We start from the raw sequence: 22056 nt of genomic DNA, 5'->3' as shown, positions 1-22056 counted from the left end.
CATAGGTTAAGAGGGGTGCAATTCCTACCACCTGAGTTCCGTATCCCTTCCCCTCCACTCCCCTGATAGCTTTCCTATTCTTTAACCTTCTGGGAGTATGGACCCAGTATCATTATGGGGTACAGATGGTGGAAGGTCTGGCTTCTGTAATTGCTTCCCTGCTGAACATGGGCATTGACAGGTCGATCCATACTCCCAGCCTGTCTCTCTCTTTCCATAGTGGGGAAGGGCTCTGAGGAAGCGGAGCTCCAGGACAAATTGGTGGGGTCATATATCCAGGGAAGTCTGGTTGGCACTATGGTAGCATCAGGAACCTGGTCTGAAAAAGAGTTAACATATAAAGCCAAACAAATTGTTGATTAATCATGAACTTAAAGGCTGGAATATTGCAGATGAAGGTTTGGAGTCTTCGTTGTGGAAATAGCTAGGAGGTCTATTTTAGGTATATTCCAAAGGGTCCATGACTTTATTAGTTTTTGCCTGAGCCTGACATCTGATATTCAGGTAGACACAGGTTATTGTTTGGGGAGATGATGTCATGGCAGGGAAAAGGGCTAGAAAGGTGCATCAGGGAAGATGTGAAAATGTATGAAAATATGTGAAAAGTGTATAAAAATACTGTTGACTGTAAACCCCATCAATTCCATCTGAGGCCCACATTCAGCATAGGAGTCTATGTAACCTCTACATCCCTGTACGTTCAATTTGCATTCTATAGTCATCAGTAGGAACATTCTGAGTGGCACCACTTTCAGGACCCATCTTCTTCAGGTGTTAGAGTATGTTATCCAACCCCCCTTCGGAGCATGAAATATTCTCTACAATTGTTGATCCACATTTGAAGGCAAGGTCCTATGGGGGCTCCCAAAGGGATCCATTATGTTGTTCCTGATAAAGATGACCAGTGATAATGGAGAGAGGGATTTACTGGAGGTCTAGGCTCATTGTTTTTGTGTGGGAATCCCAGGAAACCCTAATGAAGGCCCCAACTGATGCACTGGCCTGATAGTGACTAAATAGTCATCAATAAAGTATGCCAGTCTCTTGCCCTTATTCAGCTTGTGTAGTCCTTGCTTTGATAAGGTTAGCTTTGGAGTGACTGAGGGAAGTATAATAGGAATTAGGTGAGGAGGGTATCTAGGTCTAATTAGAAATTATTAAAACAACAACGGCAACAGAAGGGAATACAGAAATAAATTTAAAAAATAAATAAATTTTTTAAAAAGTTATATTTTAAAAAAGAAATTATTTAATTGGGTACTTTAAGGTGTCTTTTTAGGTCTTTCTACTTGCGTGCTTTATTTATTGACTCACTGTAAACTATTGTGTACTTTTGCTTTAATGTATATATTTTGCCCTGATTTATGGATACATGTGTACATCTGCCCTATCTCATGGGGTCTAGTCTATATTTAAGTCTTGAGGCTTTGTTAGGAAATAGACTACCTGAAATGGAATTAATTAAGGATTCTTATGATAAACAAAAGGTCTCACCTGAGTAATGATGCTAAAGGGTTGACATTCCATGCCTGACATCATTGGACACATTCTGAAGTGAAGCATGCCAAAGTGGTACTCATTGCATTGAATAATTTGGGATCAGCAGATGCAGTATCAGTTGGTATGAATTGAGAGAAGCATGCTGGAATGTGAGCCCCACCTTAGAGGTTCCAGGTCTGGGGGACATTTGGGTTTTATAGAGGAAAATAAATACAACACTGAGATATTAACTCACCCCTGTGAGAATGTCATACATCAAAAAGGACAGCAGCAACAAATTTTGGAGAGGTTATGGGGAGAAAGGAACCCTTCTGCACTATTGGTAGGAATGTAAATTAGTCAAACATCTGTAGAGAGCAGTCTGGAGTACTCTCACAGGCTATAAATGGACCTTCCATATAACTCAGTAATTCCTCTCCTGGGGATATACCCCAAGGACTCCTTAACACCCAACCAAAAAGAGGTGTGTACTCCTATGTTCATAGCAGCACAATTCATAATAGCTAAAACCTGGAAGCAACCCAGGTGCCCAACAACAGATGAATGGCTGAGAAAGCTGTGGTCTATATACACAATGGAATACTACGCAGCTATTAAGAACAATGAACCCACCTTCTCTGACCCATCTTGGATGGAGCTAGAAAGAATTATGTTAAGTGAACTAAGTCAGAAAGACAAAGACGAGTATGGGATGATCCCACTCATCAACAGAGGTTGAGAAAGAAGAACAGAAAGGGAAACTCAAAGCAAGATCTGACTGAGTTTGGAGTAGGGCAGCAAAGTAAAAATCTCTGGGTAGAGGTTGAGAGTAGATGTTCAACTTCACAGGGTGGGTTGGGACACAGTCCTTTGGTGGTATTGATGTACACTTCTGTTAACTTGTAGTCATATAAATCACCATTTAATTAATAAGAGAGGGGAAAAACTGAAAGTCTCAAACTTTTTAATGCACAGACCATAAGCTGAGTCTTTGAAACGTTAATTCTCCTTAAAACTTAGACCAGGAGATTAGAAGCAACCCGTGGTCTTACTTTATAAAATACACACACACACACACACACACACACACACACACACACACACACACACACACATCTATCTTTAAAGGACAAATTATTGTGAGATCATGTATGATACCGCAAATCCTAACAATGTGATTTTCAAAGTTAACCCAATTGCCAAATAATTTGATTATAGCAATAACTATCTATTGCCTTCTTAAACTCTAAGACAGCAAGAACTTCCTGCTTCCTCTATAAAGGTCCTTATATTCTGTACTATGTATGCTTAACCCACTGTGCTACTGCCCAGCCCCCAAGCTCTATATTTTCTATATGTCTAGACTTAGTAATGCATCCTTTGAGCTACAAATTAAATTAGGATATATTTCAGAAAGTTGCTTTATATACATTGAAAAATAGTAGACATCTTCTACTCTAAGAACACTTGCATTTTCCTCAATCCAATTTTATATTTTAGAATTTGAGATTGTTGTTTATTTCTTAAAATATTTATTAATGAGAAAGAGAGAGAGAGTCACAGCATCACTCTAGCACGAAAAATTCATGAGATCAAACTCAGGAACACTTGCTTGAGAGTTCAGTACCTTGTCGAATGTGCCATCTCCCAGATATTATTTCTACTTTATCATGTTTCCTATGATTTTGCCAGATCTTTTTCTCTAGTTGTTTCAGCAAATACTTTCTGCAGGTAGAAGATGACACCATAAAAATCTGTAATACATCTCATGTTTCTAAGATTGACATGGGTTCCACAAACAAAATCTATATTAAAATCATTCTTGTGAAACCCAGAAATATAAAGGAGTTAATATTACTGGCTATACAGTTTATTTGGAAGATAGATTGGGAAAGTATAGTGCTAGTGAGTCCTCTGCTCTCTTTAGTAAGGAATAGAAGTGATTATCATATCAGAGGGGAATATATGGACAAATTTGATTCCTTTCAACTTCTGTCCTGTAACTACTAATACTAGCATAAACATGTTGCAGGGTGTATAGAAATGTGTATTTGAAGGCTGTGGATACTTAACTACTTAATTCTTCCAGTTCTGCAGATTTTGAAAATGTGAATGTATTCTGTTTCTCTTGTTTTGTATCTAGAATAATCTTGGTAAACAAGATGATTTTGAAATGAATCTTCATGAATTTTTTTTACCTGACTTTTTTTTTTTTTCCTGTAGCCCCATGCATGGGAGGGAGAAGTAATGAAGAAGGTGACATTCCTTAAAGTAACACACATGATCTTTATTGCCATTTTATAATGAAAATTTTCCTTTTTTATACATTTCTTAACACAACCCTCCCATACTCCTCATCTGCCTAACTAACCATCCTCATTGACACATTCTGGAAAGCCCTATGAGAATTAGAGCTTGTGCATAAATGTGTCCCTAGAATTGGCAGTCCTAGGCATATGCTTTCTAGTTCCTCAGAAGGGCCTGGTAAGATTAAGTCTGAGTTGCTTACCATGCTGACAATTTAAAAAGCATTCTTGTGTTTTTTTCTCCACATTGTTGGTTCCTTGTTAGTATCTGCTCTCACTTTGGGGGGTTGTTTCTCAAACTAAGCTGATTGATCTAAATTACTGCCCTAAGTTTTTTTTTAATTTTTTAAATTTATTTTTTATTTAAGAAAGGATTAATTAACAAATCCATAGGGTAGGAGGGGTACAACTCCACACAATTCCCACCACACAATCTCCATAACCCACCCCCTCCCCTGATAGCTTTCCCATTTTCCATCCCTCTGGGAGCATGGACCCAGGGTCATTGTGGGTTGCAGAAGGTGGAAGGTCTGGCTTCTGTAATTGCTTCCCCGCTGAACATGGACGTTGACTGGTCAGTCCATACTCCCAGTCTGCCTCTCTCTTTCTCTAGTAGGGTGTGTCTCTGGGGAAGCAGAGCTCCAGGGCACATTCGTGGGGTCGTGGGGTCTTCAGTCCAGGGAAGCCTGGCCGGCATCCTGATGGCATCTGCAACCTGGTGACTGAAAAGAGAGTCAACACACAAAGCCAAACAAATTGTTGAGCAATCATGGACCCAAAGCTTGGAATAGTGGAGAGGAAGTGTTAGGGAGGTACTCACTGCAAACTCTAGTGTACTTCTGCTTTCAGGTATATATTTTGTAGTAGTTTATGGATACGTGTGAACATATGCTTTCTCTCACAGAAACTGGTGTATATCTAGGTTATGGGACTTTGTTAGAAAGTGAACCACCTGGGATGTAATTAGAGAATACTATGTAAGGAAAGATCTCACCGGAGTAATGAAGCTGAAGGGTTGTCATTCCACATGTGAAGTCTCTGGACACAGTCTGAAGTGAAGCATGTTGAGGTGGCAATCGTTGTGTTGATTAGGTTGCGATCAGCAGACGCAATATTATTTGATATGGATTGGGAGAGGCATACAGGAAAGTGGGCCCTATCCAAAGGTTCCAGACCTGGGGGAAGTAGAGGCTTTATAGTGGGGATGTGAGGTCCCTTCTGTCTCAGGGTTCAAAAAGACAATGGATAGTTAATGTTATCAGCACATTATTTGGTAATTGGGTTAACTTTGAAAAGTCCTTTTGTTAGGGTTTGCTGTACAGTACCCAGTATCTTGTATATAGCTGTGCTATTGGTTGCTTCTGATCTACTTGGTCTAGGCTTTTGAGAGAGTCCACACATCAAATACACATCCAATATATTAAAAAGACTCAGTCTGTGTTTTAAAAACTTCGAGACATACAATTAATTTTCCCCCTCTCATATTAATTATCTAATATATACAGGAGTATTCCTGTTTCTTCAATCTTATGGAAAAGCTTAAGAAGAATGGGTACTAACTGTTTCCTGAAAGTTTTGTAGAATTCATTTGTGAAGCTGTCTGGTCCAGAACTTTTGTTGTTGGGGAGATTCTTAATAATAGTTTCAATTTCTTTGTCTGTGATTGGTGGATTTAGATTATGTAGTTCTTCTTGGTCCAGTTTTGGAAGGGCATATGTTTCTAGGAATTCCTCCATGTCTTCCAGATTCTCTAGCCTGGTGGCGTATAGTTCTTCATAGAAGTTTCGCAGGATTCTCTGGATTTCTGTGGTGTCAGTTGTGATATCTCCTCCATCGTTTACAATTCTATTAATTTGAGTCTTTTCTCTTTTTTTTTGTTTGGTGAGTCTGGCTAGGGGTTTGTCAATTTTGTTTAATCTTTCAAAGAACCAACATTTGGCTTCATTGATCTTTTGTATGGTTCTCTTATTTTCATTGTTGTTTATTTCTGCTCTAATTTTAGTGATTTCTGTCCTTCTGGTTGCTTTAGGGTTAACCCACTGCACTACCACTTGACTCCTGTAAAGTTTCTTTTTAAGTTGATTTAATAATGATTGACAAGACCATAGGATAAGGGGGGTACAATTCTATACAACACCACCAGAGTTCCCTATCCAACCTCCTAAATGAGAAGCTTTTCTACTCTTTATTCCTCTGGGAATATGGACCCAGGATCATTATGGGGTGCAGAAAGTAAAAAGTATGGCTTCTGTAATTTCCTCTCAGCTGGACATGGACATTGGCAGGTCAATCCATACCCACAGCCTGTCTCTATCTTTCCCTAGTGGGCCAGGGCTCTGGAGAGGTGAGGTTCCAGGACACAATGATGAGGTCATCTGCCTAGGGAAGTAAGGTTGGTGTCATGGTAGCATCTTCAACTTGGTGGATGAAAAGCAGTAATATTTAAAACAGAACAAATTGTTGAATAATGAGAAATCTAAAGGTAAGAATATAGCAGATGAGATTTGAGATTTGGGGTCTCCAAAAAGCTAGGCAGTCTATTTTAAGTATATTCCAAGGGGCCCATAACTTTACTAATTTTTGTCTGAGCCTGAAAGCTAACATGCAGGTGGACCCAAGGTATTGTCTAGGAAGATGGTGTCAGAGTTGGAAATAGGACTAGAAAGCTGGATCAAGGAGAAAGTAGCTCCCAAATGTGGGGGAAGAAAGTATATAATTACCATTAACTCTAAACCCCATCAATTTGATCTGGGGCCTATATTCAGCACAGGAGCCTATGTAACCTCTGTATCCCTGTAGGTCTGAGCTCACATTCTGTGGTCATAGCTAGGAACACTCTAGGCTGCACTCATTTTAGGACTGTTCTTCCTTGAGTGGCAGAGAATGTTGTCCTAGCCTCACTTCCAAGAGGTGGGGCTAGTCCCTACCACTGTTGTTCCACATTTAAGGTAAGGTCCTGTAGAGGCTGATAAGAGTGTCTATGATGCTATTTTTGATGGAGCTGACCAGCGATGGTGGAGAGATGGAACTGTTAGAGGTCCTGGCCCATCATGTCTATGTGAGAATCCCAAGATTTACTGTTTAGGGCCCAGATAATAGGGTGGTCTGATAGTGATCAGAAGAACCATCATTAAAGTATGCCAGTCTCTTGCCCTTATCGGGCTTTTGTAGTCCTCTTTTTTGTTGAACAAGGTTAGCTTTAGAGTGATTGAGGGAAGTGAAATAGGAAGTAGGTGAGGAGGTTATCTCGGTCTAAGTAGAAACTATTTGATTAAGTACTTTATGGTGTCTTCTTTAGGGTTTTCTACCTGCTTGCTGCACTTATTGAGTCTGAAAACCATTGTGCACTTTTGCTTTAAGGTATATATTTTCCCCTAACTTATGGATGCATATGCACATGTGCTCTATCTCTTTGGCCCTGGTCTATGTCTAGGTTCTGTGGCTTGTTAGGAAGTGCACCACCCAAAAATGGAAATAAGGAGTCCTATATCTAGGAAAGGTCTCACCAGAGTAATGGATCTGAAGAGCTGGCATCCTATGCTTGGTGTCTCTGAACACAGTCTGTAGAGAAACTTGGTTCCCACCACCAGAGTTCTGTGTCCCATACACTCCATTGGAAACTTCCCTATTCATTATCCCTTTGGGAGTATGGACAGTATGGACCAAAATTCTTTATGAGGTGCAGAAGAGAAGGTTTGTCTTCAATAACTGATTCTCCACTGGACATGGATATTGGCAGGTCAATCCGTACCCCTAGTCTGTTTCTATTTTTCTGTTGTGGCATAGGGATCTGGAGAGGTGAGGTTCCAGGACACATTGGTAAGACTGTCTGCACAAGGAAGTCAGGTTGGAGTCATGATAGTATCTGCAATTTAGTGACTGAAAGGTGGTAATATATCAAACAGCACAAAATGATTAATAAATAGGATCCCAAAAGTAAGAATAGAGCAGATGAAACTAGAGGTCTTCCTGCTGGAAGAAGCTAAGAAGTCTAGTTAGTATATTCCAAGGAGCACATGACTTTATTGATTTTTGCCTGAGCCATATAGCAAGCATCCAGGTGGACTAAAAGTATTGTCTTGGAAGATTGTTTCAGAGTTGAAAACAAGCCTAGAAAGCCTAGAATAATTTCATCAAAAAGACATAAAATTACTATATACCAGTGATTAAATTAAAAATTCTAAATTCATATCATTATGACACCATGGCCTGGCACATCTGTAAATACCTCATACACGTCTCATTTAATCCACTTTACCTGTGAGGAAACTCAAACTGCGAACAACTAACTGAATGGTTTACTAACTAGCTTAAGTTCTGAACCCAGCATTTTTTATTGTTGTATAAAAACTTCCCTCAATACCATATTTGTTAGACTCATAGATCTATGAAATAGAATTCAGAAAGGCAGCATCTTTATGAATTTGAATATTCAGTTTAAGAGATCAAATAGCTGAAAACAATCAACTGAGACAGGATTTTTTTTTTACTTTCAAGATGCATCTTGACTCATAAGATGATTTAAATGCTAGCCCAATTGAATCATATGATTAGAAGAGCTTCACACAGCGTGAGATAGCCTGATGGTTGGGTTCTGAGAAGGAATATTTTAAGATGGCTTTTCTGTGAATAGGTATATGATTTTTAATGACTTAACATCAGATGTTTCAATATTGTAATTGTTGCACTTAATTGGTTGAAGAAATCACAACTCTACTCTGGTATAAAGGAGGGATATATCTCATGCCTGAGGCTCTGAAGTCCCAGGTTCATCCCCCACACCACCATAAACCAGAGCTGAGCAGTGCTCTGGTAAAAATAAAATAAATAAATAAATAAATAAATAAATAAAATCCCAGATCTCTATAGCTGAAGTGGTGTGTTGACCATGTGGAACTGGGGAGATTTTTGAGGTTATCACCGACAAATGAAATCTGTCACAACTGTAATGTGTTTAATCAACTGCTTGTTCTAAGTCTATTCCTCACAGGAAGGAGAAAGAAGATGTAGAAGACGATAGGAGGAAGACATGGAAGAGGAGGTGCAGGAGGAGGTGGAGAAGAAAGAAAAGCTGGAGGAGGAGGACCGGGAGAAGGAGGAGGAAGAAAGAAAAGGAGAAGGCGGAGAAAGTGGAGAAGGTAGAAAAGGAGGAGGAGGGAGAGAAGAATGAGAAGAGACTGGAATGAAGAGCAAGAGAAAGAAAAAGTCGGAGCTAATGCAGTGTATGTGTTATAGTCAGATTAAGCTTATACTTTTGATCTAAGATGTAAAATCTGAATAGAAATTAGTTGGAAAAGCAGAAGCATTACAAGTAGATAAAATAATATGTCAAGACTTTGTAGTAAGAGAGAGCCATGGTCAGTGGTCTACTAAGAAGTAGACTAAAGGTATTATGAATAGAGCAAAGAGAGTAGAGAGAGAGGGGAAGAGATATTATAAACAATTTAGGTTACAAGAATAATGTTGCTCCATTTCTAAGAGGAGAGGGAAGTAATGAAAGATATCTAAAAGCAACAGCTGCTTATTTTGTTAAAATTTATCTTTCTACCAGAGCAGAAACTAAAACTTGGTTAAGCTGAACCAAAAATAAAAACTTTTATTAGAACCTTTAAAGAATTAATTCTGGGAAGCGCAATTTAGAAACCTTTGAAGTTGGTCTGTTGAAATAGTTCACTTGGGTAATATGCTTCTTTGTCATGTACAGGACCCAGGTTCAAGACCAGCCCATACCACATTGAAGGAAGTTTTGGTGCTGTAGCCTCTCTCTCTCTGTCTCTCTCTCTCTCCCTTTCTGCTTCTCTCTCTATCTCTCTGTCTTCTCTATCTACCAAATAAATAAATATAAAAGGAGAGAAAAAGATGCCTTTGCATTTTTTTCACTAGAGTCTAGAGAAAGGGCTAGCATTCATAAAGAAAAAATTGCAAGAAAGTTTTCAGTTATGTAAGTTGTTTCACAGAATTATGAAACATAATGGCATAAGGAAATCATAATTGTCTATAACTGACTGCATACTAAGCAAAATTTAAAGCATAAAATCAATTGTTATCCATTAGTAAGTATTCTAGAACCCCAGTGGCTTTTCTCAGGAAACATTCTTCTTTTAAAAGTTTTTTTTTTCCTCTTGGTGTGTAGAGACCTAAAAACTTCACTTTCTTAGTGACTTATTGACTCCATTCTAAATGCCCTTCTGAGTTATGACTTCATTACAGAAACGTTCCTTTCAAACTTAAAATAAAATGAAAATAATGAAAGTAAAAAAAAAAAGTTTCCCTGACCAGGATATGTAATATCAAGGAATGCTTCAGTTGAATAGAGATGGGAAAGAAAATAAGGATTGTCAAGGATTATTCCTTAACAATATAGTTTCCTTTTTTCCTTCCTTTCCTTTCCTTTCCTTTCCTTTCCTTTCCTTTCCTTTCCTTTCCTTTCCTTTCCTTTCCTTTCCTTTCCTTTCCTTTCCTTTCCCTTCCCTTCCCTTCCCTTCCCTTCCCTTCCCTTCCCTTCCCTTCCCTTCCCTTCCCTTCCCTTCCCTTCCCTTCCCTTCCCTTCCCTTCCCTTCCCTTCCCTTCCCTTCCCTTCCCTTCCCTTCCCTTCCCTTCCCTTCCCTTCCCTTCCCTTTTCTTTTTTTTCTGGAGGAGAGGAAGCTGCTTAGGGGTGGTTTCAAAATCAGGCTTAGTTTAGAGTTTTGAATGCATAGGTTGCAGAGTACAGTTCTTAGCTGAAATGAAAATTTAGAGACCATTAGAGAATTGCTTATCTATGAAGATTATAAAGTCAGTTAACAATGTTTGCTAAATATTTGATCATTCAGTCTATTTTTATTGCATCATTTATAAAAACCCATGAGAAATAATAGAAATAAACAAATACTGTAACAACAAGGTTTTAAAGAAATGAGTGGATGGATACTTGTTCATCAGAAAGCTCACCACAAATAGTGTCTTGTCCATCTTTTAGGTATTTGGAAAGATAATGGACCTGATATTGAAAATCAGGGCAAGTACTTGAAATACAATTATTTCACAGTGGCTGGTAGACTTTATATCACTTTTTAACAAACTTGCCAAACTGTAGAGAAGAATGACATCATCTTGGGAAAAATGAGCTACATGGTATTTATAGATTAAAACTATTGAGGCACTTTGCTTGCTTACCACTTTACATAAATTCACACATACACAGCAAACTGATGAACTAGGTGAGAAAGTTATTGTCACTTCAAAGATTAGGCAACAGACACAGATAAGTTGTTTTTCTTATAAAATGTTAACTATAAGTGGAATTAGGTGTTCATTTAGTTGATATGTGAACCTATAATGCATACTAAATTTTCAGCATTTATATTTAGATAGTACATTTATTTTAGATCCCCATATCGAAGTTTCTAATTTATTCTTTTTAAATTTATTTATTTATTTATCCCCTTTTGTTGCCCTTGTTTTAAAAAATATTTTGTTGCCCTTGTTTTATTTTACTTATTTATTTTTTTAAATATATTTTTTATATTTTATTTTATTTATTCCCTTTTGTTGCCATTGTTGTTTTATTGTTGTAGTTATTATTGTTGTTGTCGTCGTTGTTGGATAGGACAGAGAGAAATGGAGAGAGGAGGGGAAGACAGAGAGGAGGAGAGAAAGATAGACACCTGCAGACCTGCTTCACCGCCTGTGAAGCAACTCCCCTGCAGGTGGGGAGCCGGGGTTCATACCGGGATTCTTATGCCGGTCCTTGTGCTTTGCGCCACCTGCGCTTAACCCGGGGCACTACAGCCCGACTCCCCCTTGTTTTATTTTTTATAGAACTCTTTCTTAGTTTTTTTTTTTAATCTTTATTTATTTATTGGATAGACACAGCCAGGAATTGAGAGGGAAGGGAGTGATAGGGACAGAGATAGACACCTGCAGTACTACTTCCCCACTCGTGAAGCTTTCCCCCTGCAGGTGGGAACCAGGAACTCGAACCTGGGTCCTTGCACATTGTAACATGTGCACTCAACCAAGTGTGCCACCACCCGGCCCCCTTGTTGTTTTATTGTTGTTATTGATGTCGTCGTTGTTGGATAGGACAGAAAGAAATGGAGAAAGGAGAGGAAGACAGAGGGGGAGAGAAAGAAGACACCAACAGACCTGCTTCACCACTTGTGAAGTGGCTTCCCTGCAGGCAGGGGACCGGGGGCTTGAACCGGGATCCTTATTCAGATCCTTTTGCTTTGTCCACCTGCACAGCACTTAACCTTCTGCACTACCACCTACTGCCCGACTCCCTTCTTCTTTTTTTAAATCAGAGAACTGTTCAGCTCTGGTTTATGGTCAAGCTGGGAGCTGAGCCTGAGACCTTAGAGCTTCAGACATGAAAATCCATTGCATAAATCACTGCTACTTCCAGGGCCCCAACTTTTTAATTTTGAGAAATAACTGAAAATATACTGTCAGTTTCAAACATACTGCACAGTGATTCAGTATTAGTATATGTTGCATTATTATCACAATAGTCCTAGATAATGTGAATTGACATATACAGTTTAAAAAATAGTTTTGTATTATGCAAAGAGACTCTTATGCCTGAGGATCCGAAGTCCCAGGTACAATTCCTTCTACACCATAAGCCAAAGCTAAGCAGTGCTCTGGTTAAAAGATAAATAAATACTATTAAAAGAAAAATTTTTTTTAAATATTTATTTTATTTATTTATTCCCTTTTGTTGCCCTTGTTGTTTTATTGTTGTAGTTATTATTGTTGTTGTCGTTGTTGTTGGATAGGACAGAGAGAAATGGAGAGAGGAGGGGAAGACAGAGAGGAGGAGAGAAAGATAGACACCTGCAGACCTGCTTCACCGCCTGTGAAGCGACTCCCCTGCAGGTGGAGAGCCGGGGTTCGAACCGGGATCCTTATGCCAGTCCTTGTGCTTTGCGCCACCTGCGCTTAACCTGCTGCGCTACAGCCCGACTCACAAAAGAAAATATTTTAAAACATAGTTTTGTGGAGCCAGGCAGTGGCACACCTGGTTAGGTGCACATATTACCAAGTGCAAAGACCCAGGTTCAAGTCTCTGCTCCCACCTTCAGGGGATCTGCCTCAAGAGTGGTATAACATGTCTGCAGGTGTCTTTCCCTTCTTCACTTTATCTCCCCATCCTCTCTCACTTTCTCTCTGTCCTATCTAATAAAAAATTGGAAAGAAAAAAAATTAAAAATTTGTGTGATGAGCATGTTATAATTAACTTTCCTTTTCTTTCTTTCTTTCTTTCTTTCTTTCTTTCTTTCTTTCTTTCTTCTTTCTTTTGCTGGATTCACACATATAGTATTTCACCATTCCTGGGCTGTAATATTTTCCAACATTGGTATCACTTTATTAATGGAATATTGATTTACAGGATTGTTGGTGTCTTAAGGGTACTTTCCACACTTCTCCAAAAAAAAGTAACAGAAAATTTCACCTTTCACCAAACTCTCATGTTTCCCGCCACAAGTACTGAGATCCCTAAACTCCTCCTTTTTCGGAGTCCCTAAATCTGTTGTCATAAACTACAATCCAGTAAAGATTAGCCTTGTACTATTCTTACTAGGTTGTTTAGATCTGATTTGTGAATGATTTCAGTTGGTATTTCCTTTTGTATTATTTTGCTCAACATGATTCAGAGTAAGGGAGCATCATAACATCGAAGTTTACCCCAGTGACATAGCATTCCCATAGCTTATCAGGGCTAAAATCTGATAAGGACTAGGTGAAAAGGCACACATCTTTCTCTCTAGATATATCTTATAACTAGAAGTTTGTAACTTTTGATCCATTTTTCTTATTTTGTCTATATCACTTCTCCATCTCTCTGATGACTTCCAATATGTATTCTGCCTTTGGGCCTGTTTCTTATTTCTGCATTTCTTTTTATTTTATCCTGTATATAGGTGAGATGACACAACACTGATCTTTCCCAGTCAGACTTATAATTTACCATATTCCCCTCAAATTCTCTGAATGATATTGCATGTGGCAAGATGTTATTCCTTCCATGGCTCACTAATATTTAGTGTATATTTAATAAATGCTATCATATATTATCTAGACTGTGTGTATATATAATAGAGGTGTATAAAAACCATAAGGTGATATTCACAAACAAATATAAAGTATTTTTAATGATTTTTTTCATTTTTTAATGAAAGAGAATCACAGCATAACTCTATCATGTATAATGCTATGGATCAAATTCAGGGATTCATCCTGGCAAGTTTGGTGCTCTACTTATGGTGTAAACTCCAAGACTGCTGAAGTGACTTTCCATGCATGTTATTTAAAGAAAACTATCTTATATTAATCATAAACATTAAAAAGTATTAATTATATATGTTTATATGGTTTATGATGTGAGATATATATACATATATATATATTCACATATTTGTGAACATTTTTATACATTCATCCATAAAAGATAATGGGTTATTTCTTTGCTAATAACTTTGATAGTTTAAGTGAGGTTTCAATAAATATGGGAATACATAGATATTTTTGAACTAGAGTTTTCATTTCCTTTGAATACATACTCAGAAGTAGGAATTGCTGAATCATAAGATACATCCATTGTTTCTTCCTATATAATGTTTTCCATAATTCTTGGACCAATTTTCATTATCACTGACAGTATATAAGAGTTTTATTTATTCCACATTTTCTTTAAATATATATTTAAATATATATATATATATTACACTTTTTAGACAGTAGCCATTCTAACAGGTGTGAGGTTATATTTAGATATTGTTTTGGTTTACAGTTCCTTAATGAATAATCATGTTTGTCTTTTTTATTGATCTTTTCATTAACTTTGTCTTCTTTTGAAAAAATAAAAGACAATGTAAGAACTTCATCAAAGAAAGAAATCTCACAACACAAACTAGTAATAGAAAAAGATAAAAAGAAATGGAATACACCCCATGCTCAAGGATCAGAAAAATTGATGTTGTCATAATGACTATTCTACCGAGAGCCATATAAAAATTTAACACATCCAAAACTGAACCAAGAAGAACTACAAAATCTAAATGCACCAATCACAGACAAAGAAATTGAAACCGTTATTGAGAATCTCCCCAACAACAAAAGTCGTGGACCAGATGGCTTCACAAATGAATTCTACAAAACGTTCAGGAAACAGTTAATACCCATACTTCTAAAGCTATTCCATAAGATTGAAGAAACAGGAATACTCCCTTTCACCTTTTATGAAGCCAACATCACCCTGATACCAAAAGCTGATAGGGACAGAACAAAAAAGGAAAACTACAGACCAATATCTCTGATGAACATAGATGCCAAAATATTAAACAAGATCTTGGACAACCGGATACAGCAACACATCAAAAAGATTGTTCATCATGACCAAGTGGGATTCATCCCAGGAATGCAAGGCTGGTTCAACATCCATAAGTCAATCAATGTCATTCACCACAATAAAAGCAAAGCCAAAAACCACATGATTATCTCAATAGATGCAGAGAAAGCCTTTGACAAAATCCAACCACCATTCATGCTCAAAACTCTACAAAAAATGGGAATAGATGGGAAATTCCTCAAGATAGTGGAGTCTATATATAGCAAACCTACAGCCAACATCATACTCAATGGACAGAAGCTGAAAGCATTCCCCCTCAGATTGGGGACTAGACAGGGCTGTCCACTGTCACCGTTACTCTTCAACATAGTATTGGAAGTTCTTGCCATAGCAATCAGGCAAGAGAAAGAAATCAAAGGGATACAGATTGGAAGGGAAGAAGTCAAGCTCTCACTATTTGCAGATGATATGATAGTATACATAGAAAGACCTAAAGAATCCAGTAGAAAATTACTGGAAGTTATTAGGCAATATAGCAAGGTATCAGGATACAAAATCAATGTACAAAAATCAGTGGCATTTCTTTATGCAAACACTAAATCTGAAGAAGAAGACATCCATAAATCACTCCCATTTACTGTTTCAGCAAAATCAATCAAATACCTAGGAATAAAGTTGACCGAAGAAGTGAAAGACTTGTATACTGAAAACTATGAGTCGCTACTCAAGGAGATAGAAACTGATACCAAGAAATGGAAAGATATCCCATGCTCATGGATTGGAAGAATAAATATCATCAAAATGAATATTCTCCCCAGAGCCATATACAAATTTAATGCAATACCCATCAAAGTTCCACCAAGCTTCTTTAAGAGAATAGAACAAACACTACAATCATTTATCTGGAACCTGAAAACACCTAGAATTGCCAAAACCATCTTAAGGAAAAGAAACATAAATGGAGGCATCACACTCCCAGACCTTAAACAATATTATAAAGCCATCATCATCAAAACAGCATGGTACTGGAACAAAAATAGGCACACAGACCAGTGGAACAGAATTGAAAGCCCAGAAGTAAATCCCAACACCTATGGGCATCTAATCTTTTATAAGGGGGCCCAAAGGATTAAATGGAAAAAGGAGGCTCTCTTCAATAAATGGTGCTGGGAAAACTGGGTTGAAAATATGCAGAAGAATGAAATTGAACCACTTTATCTCACCAGAACCAAAAATCAACTCCAAATGGATCAAAGACCTAGATGTCAGACCAGAAACAATCAAATACTTAAAGGAAAACATTGGTAAAACAGTTTCCCACCTACACCTCAAGGACATCTTTGATGAATCAAGCACAATTGCAAGGAAGACTAAAGCAGAAACAAACCAATGGGACTACATCAAATTGAAAAGCTTCTGCACATCCAAAGAAACTATTAAACAAACAGAGAGACCCCTCACAGAATGGGAGAAGATATTCACATGCCAGACATCAGACAAGAAACTAATCACCAAAATATATAAAGAGCTCAGCAAACTTAGCACCAAAAAAGCAAATGACCCCATCCAAAAATGGGCAGAGAAAATGAACAAATCATTCACCACAGAGGAGATCCAAAAGGCTAACAAACATATGAAAAACTGCTCTAGGTCACTGATTGTCAGAGAAATGCAAATTAAGACAACACTAAGATACCACCTCACTCCTGTAAGAATGGCATACATCAAAAAGGACAGCAGCAACAAATGCTGGAGAGGATGTGGGGACAGAGGAACCCTTTTACATTGCTGGTGGGAATGTAAATTGGTCCAGCCTCTGTGGAGAGCAGTCTGGAAAACTCTCAGAAGGCTAGACATGGACCTTCCTTATGACCCAGTAATTCCTCTCCTGGGGTTATACCCCAAGGACTCCATAACACCCAACCAAAAAGAGGTGTGTACTCCTATGTTTATAGCAGCACAATTCATAATAGCTAAAACCTGGAAGCAACCCAGGTGCCCAACAACAGATGAGTGGCTGAGAAAGCTGTGGTATATATACACAATGGAATACTATGCAGCTATCAAAAACAATGAACCCACCTTCTCTGACCCATCTTGGACAAAGCTAGAAGGAATTATGTTAAGTGAACTAAGTCAGAAAGATAAAGATGAGTATGGGATGATCCCACTCATCAACAGAAGCTGACTAAGAAGATCTGAAACGGAAACTAAAAGCAGGACCTGATCAAATTGTAAGTAGGGCACCAAAGTAAAAACCCAGTGGTGAGGGGTAGACATGTAGCTTCCTGGGGCAGTGGGGGGTGGGAGTGGGTGGGAGGGATGGGTCACAGTCCTTTGGTGGTGGGAATGGTGTTTATGTACACTCCTAGCAAAATGTAGACATATAAATCAGTAGTTAATTAATATGAGAGGGGGAAATCAATTGTATGTCTCAAAGTTTCTCAAAAGACAAACTGAAAATTTTTAATATATAGGCTGTGTATTTGATATGCGGACTCTCTCAAAAGCCGAGACCAAGTAGATTAGAAGCATCCAGTAGCGCAGCTATATACAAGATACTGGATACTGTACAGCAAACCATAACAAAGGGACTTTTCAAAGTTAACCCAATTAACACATAATGTGATGATAATATTAACTATCGATTGTCTTTTTGAACCCTAAGACAGCAGGAACCTCACATCTTCACTATAGAGCCCCTACTTCCCCCAGTCCTGGAACCCTTGGATAGGGCCCACTTTCCCGTATGCATCTCCCAATCCAAACCAAATAATATTGCATCCGCCGATCACAACCTAACCAACACAACGATTGCCACCTCAACATGCTTCACCTCAGGCTGTGTCCAGAGACTTCACATGTGGAATGACAACCCTTCAGCTTCATTACTCGGGTGAGACCTTTCCTTTTATAGTACACTCTAATTTCATCTCAGGTAGTTCACTTTCTAACAAAGTCCCATAACCTAGATATACACCAGTTTCTGTGAGAGAGAGCTTATGTGCACACGTATCCATAAACTACTGCAAAATATATACCTGAAAGCAGAAGTACACTAGAGTTTGCAGTGAGTACCTCCCTAACACTTCCTCTCCACTATTCCAAGCTTGGGATCCATGATTGCTCAACAAATTGTTTGGCTTCATATGTTAACTCTCTTTTCAATCACCAGGTTCCAGATGCCACCAGGATGCTGGCCAGGCTTCCCTGGATTGAAGACCCCACCAATGTGTCCTGGAGCTCAGCTTCCCTAGAGACACACCTTACTAGGGAAAGAGAGAGGCAGACTGGGAGTATGGACTGACCAGTCAACGCCCATGTTCAGCGGGGAAGCAATTACAGAAGCCAGACCTTCTACCTTCTGCAACCCTCAACGACCCTGGGTCCATGCTCCCAGAGGGCTAGAGAATGGGAAAGCTATCATGGGAGGGGGTGGGTTATGGGGATTGGGTGGTGGGAATTGTGTGGAGTTGTACCCCTCCTACCTTATGTTTTTGTTCATTAATCCTTTCTTAAATAAATAATTAAAAAAAAATTTAACACAATCCCTATAAAGATCCCACCAAATTTCTTCAAGAGAGTAGAACAGTCCCTACCTGCAGGTGGAAAGCTTTGTGACTGGTGAAGCAAGGCTGCAGGTGTCTCTCTGTCTCTCTTCCTCTTCATCTTCCCAACCCTTCTCAATTTTTGTCTGTCTCTATCCAACAAATAAATAAATAAATAAAGGTGATTTCTTAAAACACATTTTAAAAAGAGAGTAATACAAAAAGTACAAAGTTTATCTGGTGACAGAAAATATCTTGGCTAAGATAACAAAACTAATTCTGAGGGAAATAGGAAAAAGTGGAGGCATTGCACTTAATGACTTCAAAACATAATAATAATAAAAAAAAGTCTGATACTGGATCCAAAATAGTTACATAGACCAGTGGAATAGAACTAAGAGCCCATAAATTAACCCTGATACCTACAGTAATGAGTTTTTGACAGAGCAGTTCAGAACATCAAATGAAAAAGGGATCCTATTTAACAAATGGTGTTGGGAAAATTGTGTTAAAACATACAGAAGAATGAAAGTGAACCATGAGATTTTATCACATACTAGTGTTAACTCCAAATGAATTGAATATTTAGAAGTTAGACTAAAATTATCAAATAGAGGACATATAGATAGAACTCTCTTTCATATTAGTTTTAGCCACTTTAATCTTCACTTATTTGAATCCAATTGCAAGAAAAACAAAAAGCATAAAGAGACCAATGAGACCACATCAAACAGAAAAGCTTCTGTACTGCAAAGGTAATAACCACCATAACAAAGAAACTGCCCATGGAGTGGAAAAAATCTTTATGTGTCATACATCAGATAAAGGCCTAATAACCAAAATACACAGTCAACTTATCAAGCTCAACAACAAAAAGACTAAAAAGTCCACTGAAAAATGGAAGGAAGATATGGGCCAATTTTTTCCAAAGTAGAGACCCAAAGGGCCAACAAACGAATGGGAAATGTTCCAAGTCACTGATTATCAGGGAAATGCAAATAAAAACAACAGTGAGATACCACTTTACATCTCAAAAATGTTACACATTAGAAAAACTAACTGTTTCAAATAAAGACAACAATGAGATACTACTTCACTCCTGTGAGAGTGAAAGGAACCCTCCTGCATTGCTGGTGGGAATGTAAATTGGTCCAATCTCTGTGGTGAACAATCTGGAGAATTCTCAGAAAGCTAGAAGTGGACTACCCTATTACCCTGCAATTCCTCTCCTGGGGATATACCCTAAGGAACCAAACAAACCCATCCAAAAAGATTTGTGTACACCTATGTTCATAGCAGTGCAATTTGTAATAGCCAAAACCTGGAAGGAACCTAGGTATCCAACAACAGATGAGTGGCTGAGTAAGTAGTGGTCTGTACACACAGCAGAATACTACTCAGCTATTAAAAATGGTAAGTTCACTTTCTTCACCCTATCAGATGGAGCTTGAAGGAATCATGTTAAATGAGATAAGTCAGAAACAAAAGGATGAATATGGGATGATTTCACTCATAGACCAAGTTGAAAATAAGATGAGAAGTGAAAACACAAAGCAGAACTGGAACTGGAGCTGGTGTATCATACCAGAGTAAAAGACCCTGGGGCAAGAGGGAGGGTTCAGGTCCTGGAACATGATGGCAGAGGAGGACCTAGTAGGGGCTGAATTATTATGTGGAAGACTGCGAAATATTATGCATGTACAAACTACCGTATTTTCCTGTCGACTGTAAACCATTAATCCACCAATAAAGAAATAAATAAAAAGAAAGAAGGAAGGAAGGAGGGAAGGAAAGAAGGAAAGAAGGAAGGAAGGAAGGAAGGAAGGAAGGAAGGAAGGAAGGAAGGAAGACTGAAAGACTGTGAGGGAAAGGGAATCTCTTACATTGCCAGTGGGAATGTTAGTCCATACCCCATGGAAAATAGTTTGGAGATTTATCAGAACTCTAGAAATGGACCTACATTATGACCAAGGTTTGAACAAGGATGCATACAATGTCCTACTGGACATCCAGTCAAGTTGGCAAGACAAGGAGCTGCTGGGCCAGGGTCTGCTGCTGCAAATCCTTGAGGAACATAACCAAGAATAGAAGGTGGAGTGGCTCAAGCAGGCTCTTCCAACTGCACATCAATCTGCAGCTGCTGGAGTATGTCTACCTGGTATCCACCATACTGTTGGAGGTCCCCTACTTGGAAGCCCATGAGAGGGATGCTCACTAGTGCCTGATGAGCAAGCAGTTCCATCACCAGCTGCAAGTGGGCAAGCGACAGTCCTTGCTGCCCACCACCAGGTCAATGAGGGAGTATGTGGTGGCTGCTTCTAAGGTGATGAAGATGGGCGACTGACAGACCTGCCACAATTTCATCATCAAAGACAAGAAAGTAATGGAAAAGTGTGGGACCTTAACCCTCAGGCTGACAAAGTCCAAACCATACTGGTTAGGAAGATCCAGGAAGAGTCACAGCACACTTACCTGTTCACTTACAGCAGCATCAGTGACACTGTCAGCACGGAGACACTGTCTGACACATCAGAGCTGGATCCACCCACTGTGCACTCCATCATCAACAAGGGAATTATCATGGAGGAGTTGATGGCCCTGGACCAGCCCACCCAGACAGTGGTGATGCTTTGCAGGGAGCCCACTGCACAGCTGAACCTGGCTTTGCAGCTGGCAGAAAAGTTGAGCATCCTGGTGGAGAACAACGAGCAGGTGTTTGACCACAAGCAGCAGCGCTCCTACAACTGCCACTTTTAAGACAAGAAGTATGGTGGCATGCTGCAGGGTGGCTACTGCCAGTAGCAATCCCAGACCGCCTAAGCAGCCACTTCTGAGGCCAAGACTACTCAGCCTCAAGTTCTAAACCAGCATGAATAAAAGTCTACTCATAGTTGTAAAATAAATAAATAAATATGGTAAAAATCCCTTTCCAAGGGATTTACCCAGGGAAAACAAAAATACCTGTTTGAAAAGAGCTATGCCTTCCAATGTTCATTTCAGGGCAGTTTGTAATATCCCAAACTTGGAAGCAATCCAGAGACCCACTTATACACAAATGGCTAAGGAAGTTGTAGTACATATCCATAATGGAGTTCTACGCATCTGTTAAAAGTGATTAGGTTGTCTCCTTTGCAATACCATGGTCAGATAGAAGGCATCATGTTAAGTGGAACAATTTTGAAAGAGAAATACCAATACTAAATGATCTCATTTATAAGAACGAAGTATGGTAGGGGAAACATAAGGTGGAACTTAAACTGAGAGTGACACTGTGCTTCTGTTGTGTTTCCCGGATTCCAGGCAAGGGTAGATAAGAGATTATTATGTCCATGTGTTAAAGACTATCCTGTAGGGGAGTCGGGTGGTAGTGCAGTGGGTTAAGCGCACGTGG

General features: G+C 38.9%; 1 pseudogene; it reads left to right on the top strand.

The window, feature by feature from the left end:
- Positions 1-20561: 20561 nt before the first annotated feature.
- Positions 20562-21467, top strand: LOC103119901 (eukaryotic translation initiation factor 3 subunit C-like; annotated as a pseudogene).
- The last annotated feature ends 589 nt before the right edge of the window (positions 21468-22056 follow it).

This window comes from Erinaceus europaeus, chromosome 8, assembly GCF_950295315.1.
Source record: "Erinaceus europaeus chromosome 8, mEriEur2.1, whole genome shotgun sequence".
Taxonomy (NCBI): Eukaryota; Metazoa; Chordata; class Mammalia; order Eulipotyphla; family Erinaceidae; genus Erinaceus; species Erinaceus europaeus.
Note: the sequence above shows the minus strand (reverse complement) of the source record. Positions and strands in the feature narration are given on the sequence as shown.